Genomic DNA, 5858 nt, shown 5'->3' with positions numbered 1-5858 from the left:
CTATACTCAAGTTTAAGAAAAGATGAGTGGCTATGGAGAGACCACTCACAGATATGAAAAATCATTTCCTAAAAATCAAATTTCTCAGTCACTATGCAACTGCTATGGTGCTTCTCCTAGATAGAACAAAACACACACACACACACACACACACACACACACAAAGGTGAACCAGGGAAAAGCTTTCTAAGCCTTTAAGGATGCACCGTGACTTCAGAGACCTCAGGCAGTATAGGGATGGGTGCTTGATGCTTCAGACTCATGTCATTGAAGGACATAACATAGTCTGGATTCACAGAGATTCACAACACAGAGCCATTGTCACTTACCCAGAGCTAACAAGAAATTGCAGTCTCAGCCGGGCTGTGGTGTGTGCATGCCTTTAATCACAGCACACACACAGATCTCTGTGAATTCAAAGATGGCCTGATTTACAGAGTGAGTTTTAGGACAGCCCAAGATACACAAAGAAACCCTTTCTTGAAAAACAAAACAAAACAGCAAAAGAAAGAAAGAAAGAAATGGAAAAAGAAAAAAAAAGGCAGTCTCTTCCCACTCTCTCATCCATTGGCTCTTAAAGAGCTCTCAAGCTGAACTGGAGACCAGGGTGTCATTCATAACTGGGAAGCTAGAAACCTTAGGGGACCACAGGAGTCAGACTGACTGCAGCACTTGATGCCTCAACCCTGCTAATGGCTGTGATATAAGGCATGGTAAAATATGGGCTTTGGGCCTTTCGGCCGCGGTAGCCATCTTTCAGTAACTCGCCAAAATGACAAACACAAAGGGAAAGAGGAGGGGCACTCGCTATATGTTCTCTAGGCCCTTTAGGAAACATGGAGTTGTTCCTTTGGCCACGAATCTACAAGAAGGGCGATATTATAGACATCAAGGGAATGGGCACTGTTCAAAAAGGAATGCCCCATAAATGTTACCACGGCAAAACCGGAAGAGTCTACAATGTCACCCAGCATGCTGTGGGCATCATTGTAAACAAGCCAGTTAAGGGCAAGATTCTTGCCAAGAGAATTAATGTGCGGATTGAACACATCAAGCACTCGAAGAGCAGAGACAGCTTTCTGAAGCGGGTGAAGGAGAACAACCAGAAGGAAAAGGAAGACAAAGAGAAGGGCACCTGGGTTCAGCTCAAGCGAACCCAGAGAAGCACACTTCGCGAGGACTAACAGGAAGGAGCCTGAGCTGCTGGAGCCCATTCCCTACGAATTCATGGCCTGATGTACAAAAAGAAATAACACACCTGGACTATTAAAAAAAAATACGGGGGGCTGGAGAGATGGCTCAGTGGTTAAGAGCATTGCCTGCTCTTCCAAAGGTCCTGAGTTCAATTCCCGGCAACCACATGGTGGCTCACAACCATCTGTAAAGAGGTCTGGTGCCCTCTTCTGGCCTGCAGACATACACACAGACAGAATATTGTATACTTAATAAATAAATAAATAAATAAATATTTAAAAAAAAATACGGGCTTTGGCAGAGCGCTACTCCCCTTTCTCTATTATTATTGCTACACAACGAAACGGACCGGGGGGGGGGGGGGGGGGGGGGGTGATGTGCAGTGCTGGTATTGAAATCTCACTGACTCCTTCCGCACTCCTTGTCAATTCCCGACTTTGTCAAATCAACTATCGTGAATCTTTGATGTGGGTTGGCCCTTTAGGAACTCAGAGAAACAAGACAGACCTATTTCATTCCAGAAACCTCCCAGTTCCTGAGCCCTAGCCCTGGAAGTCTCAAAGCCATCACATCCAGAAATCTCTCTAGTCCCTGCTAGTGGTGAACTCACTTCGTCTTCCCCAGGACCACTAATTATTTCTCCGTGTTTTCCTCTGAGATCTGAGGTCAGCTTTCTTCTTCCTCCCTCTGGCCTCTCCATGATCTCCATTCTCTAGACAACATGTCTAGAACTGAGTCTTATAGGCACCGAGAGAGTGTATCTTGAGGGCACTTGGCATTTCTAGGACACGAGTGACATCACAAAATTCCGAGAGCTCTCCGGATACCGTAGAATTTCCAGAGAAGGGACTGCTGATGTCGTGAGGCATGGCCTTTACCTCCTTGCTAATATTTCTCCCCGAACTGACCAACCGACCGACTGACCGGAACCTGAGGTTTCCTTTCCAGGAGTCTCTCCTGCGACACAGAGGGAGCCATTCAGGATTTCCTCCTTCCAAAACCAGAAATTTCTCTCTGCTTCATTAAAATCTTTTCACTACTTCCTTCTCCCATGGGGAGTTAGTTAGTTGAACACTCACTTTTTTCATGAATGTCCCTTCCTTCCTCTCCGGAACATCTCATATTACTGATTCATACTCAGTAAATCAGTAATATGAGAAATTAGGCCAGGAGGACACGGAAGATGAGGGTTGAGTCCTCTGAAGTGAACAAGCACTTAGGGAAGGCTAAACTTAAGGGAATTTGACTCTGAGTGGCAAGACATGAATAGCTGCTGCCAAGGCACAGATGCAGGCATCGGGCTGAGGCACCAACTGGGCCCTTGGCATCCTCCTGCATCATCAGAGCTGTGTGAGAAACTCAGACCAAAGGAGGGCCGTGTTCAAAGGGAGAGGGCATTTTCTATGGATGGCTGCCAGCTATCTCTTGGCTTCTGTAAGTACAGGAACTCAACAAAGACAGAGACATGCCAGACAGGAGGTTTTGGTAAAAATCTGAACTGAACTGAATAGAAACTGGCTATTATGTATTAGTGTTTTCAGAGTTATGTCTGAGGAACAAAATACTTAAATAAAATAAAACCAAATCCTTAAAAACATCCAGGTGTCCTCTGAGGGGGCATGGAAAACAAAACAAAAAGATAAGAGGGATTTTAGTTGTTCCAAAAACCCTCAGAGCCGGGCGGTGGTGGCGCATGCCTTTAATCCCAACACTTGGGAGGCAGAGGCAGGTGGATCTCTGTGAGTTCGAGGCCAGCCTGGTCTAGAAGAGCTAGTGCCAGGACAGGCTCCAAAGCTACAGAGAAACCCTGTCTCGAAAAATCAAAAAAAAAAAAAAAAAAAAAAAAACCCTCAGGAACAAAACTTCCCCTGGAGAATAGCAAGAGTTCATTGGGAAACTGTCTGTCTCCTGTTGCATCGTTTCAAGTTTTTCTAACTTGAGACTGGATGGTGTCAGCTGTAAGATTTTCATCTTTTACGCTCACAGTGAGATTCTAGCCTTTTTTCTTTTTTTATTGAGAGATGGACACATGTTCCCTCCCTCTAGTTCTATTGGCTGTACAGCTTTGACCAAGAAAGAGGGTTGGATTTCATCAAAGAATTTCTCTCCATTTTATATTTCACCCACTTTTGATTGCTATTAAGTGCAATCTAGCTGGTTTGTGGTGTTTCAGGAACACTTTCCTTATTCTTCTGGGTTGTGTGTGTGTGTGTGTGTGTGTGTGTGTGTGTGTGTGTGTTTGGTTGGTTTTGTGAGACAGGGTTTATCTAGGGAACAGTCCTGGAATGTCCTTGGTAGGTGAGGCTGGCCTTGAACTCCCCCTGCCTCTCTGTCATTTCTTCCTACTTGGTGTGTGTTTGGTTGCTGTTTTGAGTTTTCAGATCTCCTGAAAAAAAGATCAAGATCATTTCTTTCCTAAACTCTGTGTCCTTGGGACACAAGCATTAAAGGGTGTGGCTACAGCTCCACTGGACCTCTTTGATATGGATATCTGCAGCCTTTCCTGTTGGAGTTGGGAAACTGAAAGTTGTTGACTTGAATTCACTCATTGCAAAAAAAAAAAAAAAACAAAAAAACAAAAAACAAACAAAAAAAAAACAAGAAACAAAAAAAAACCACCCTTATTTATTTTATTATTTCACATTTTAACTTGATTTTTTTTTTCTTTTTTTGAGACAGGAATTGGCTTTTTATTTATGCTCCAGACAATCTATCTCACTACATGGCCCAGGACTTCTTTCTGAACGCTTCCATGATAGTAGTCAGCTGCCCAAAATATACTGCTGCTGCTGCAATTTTAGAAAAAAATTAAATAAAAATAAATAACCTGAGATAAACAAAAAAAAAGGAAAGCACCTATTTTTCCTTCCTTCCTTCCTTCCTTCCTTCCTTCCTTCCTTCCTGTTTTCTTCTTTTATTATTTTTTATTTTTGGTTTCTCTGTATAATACCTTTAACTCACTATATAAACCAGGCTGTCATCTTGGTGACATTATGGTTTTGTTTTTTCTTATTTCTGGTCTGAAAATTGACAAATTGACATTTCTTCTCCCTCTCTCTTTCTCATATAATTCATGTTTTATTTTATGTATGTATTTATTTATTTATTTATTTATTTTTGTTTGTGTTTTGGTTTTGATTTTCAAGGCATGGTTTCTCTGTTGTCTTAGAACTAGCTCTTGTCGACCAGGCTGTCCTCAAACTCCCAGAGATCCAACTGCCTCTCTGCCAGATATGGAACCAGTCATCTTGGTTAGTTCAAAAGCCACCCCATAAACACATGTGCGCGTGTTTATGACATGAACACGTGAGACATGAACACGTGAGAAACAGGAAGGAACGAGGAGTGGTGTCCACTCTCTCACTAAATGCAGGCCTGCCTGCAGTGATTGAAAGAATCAGAAATGGAGAGATGGAATTTCTGGACTTTCCAGAAACCACATGGTGGAAATCTAGTGCTCTCTTCTGTTGACAGGGCCTAGATGTGCATATTTGCTGTTTTCTGGTTGAAGCTGGGAAACAGTACCTTCTTGCTGAAGTTGGATAATTGTTGAATTCAGCCATTTTCAGGTTTCATAGAAAACAAAACAAAACAAAAAGCCCCTTCTTGGTTTTATTTCACATTTTAATTTGTTTTTTTTTTTTTTTTTTTTGGTTTTTGAGACAGGACCTGTCTTTTTATTTGTGTTTCAGACAAACTATTTTACTACATGGCCCAGGACTTCTTCTTTCTGAACACTTATGCTGCAAATACAATCTTTTTTTTAAATTAATTATTTATTATGTATACAGCACTCCTTCCATGCATGACTGCAGGCCAGAAGACCCCATTACAGATGGTTGTGAGCCACCATATTGTTGCTAGGAATTGAACTCAGGACCTTTGGAAGAACAGTCAGTGCTCTTAACCTCTGAGCCATCTCTACAGCCCCTGAAAATATAATCTTTTTTTTTTTTTTTTTTTTTTTTTGGGTTTTTCGAGACAGGGTTTCTCTGTGGTTTTGGAGCCTGTCCTGGAACTAGCTCTTGTAGACCAGGCTGGTCTCGAACTCACAGAGATCCGCCTGCCTCTGCCTCCCAAGTGCTGGGATTAAAGGCGTGCGCCACCACCGCCCGGCTCTGAAAATATAATCTTAAAAGAAAAAGTAAAATTAAAATGAATGGCCTGGAATTAACAAAGACAAAAAAGGGGAAAAAAACCCTGCATTTTCTTGCTTGCTTGCTTTTTTTTTTTTCTCTTCTTTTAGTATTTTTTGAGGCACGATTTCTCTGTGTAACAGCCCTAGCTGTCCTGGAACTCAGTTTATAGTCCAGGCTGTCTTGTTGGTAACGTTCTCTTTTTATTCTTATTTCCTATCTGTAAATCCACATTTCTTCTCTTTCTCTCTCTCTCTCTCTCTCTCTCTCTCTCTCTCTCGCTTTCTCTCTCTCTCTCAATTTATTTATTTCTTGTTTGGTTTTGTGTTTTGCTTTATGAGACAGGGTTTCTCTGCTGATTTGGAGACTGTTCTTGGAACTAGCTCCTTTTTGTAGACCACGCTGGCCTAAAACTCCCAGAGATCCTGCCTCTGCCAGATATGGAGCCAGTGCTCTTGAATGCCTTCATCTGGTGAGGTCAAAATATACCCCCCCACACACACACCAAACACAATCACAGGCACAGGC

This window comes from Microtus oregoni, unplaced genomic scaffold (assembly GCF_018167655.1).
Source record: "Microtus oregoni isolate MIOR12 unplaced genomic scaffold, Mior012 000060F_005, whole genome shotgun sequence".
Classification (NCBI taxonomy): domain Eukaryota; kingdom Metazoa; phylum Chordata; class Mammalia; order Rodentia; family Cricetidae; genus Microtus; species Microtus oregoni.
The sequence above is the reverse complement of the archived record's forward strand: the minus strand, read 5'-3'. Positions refer to the sequence as shown.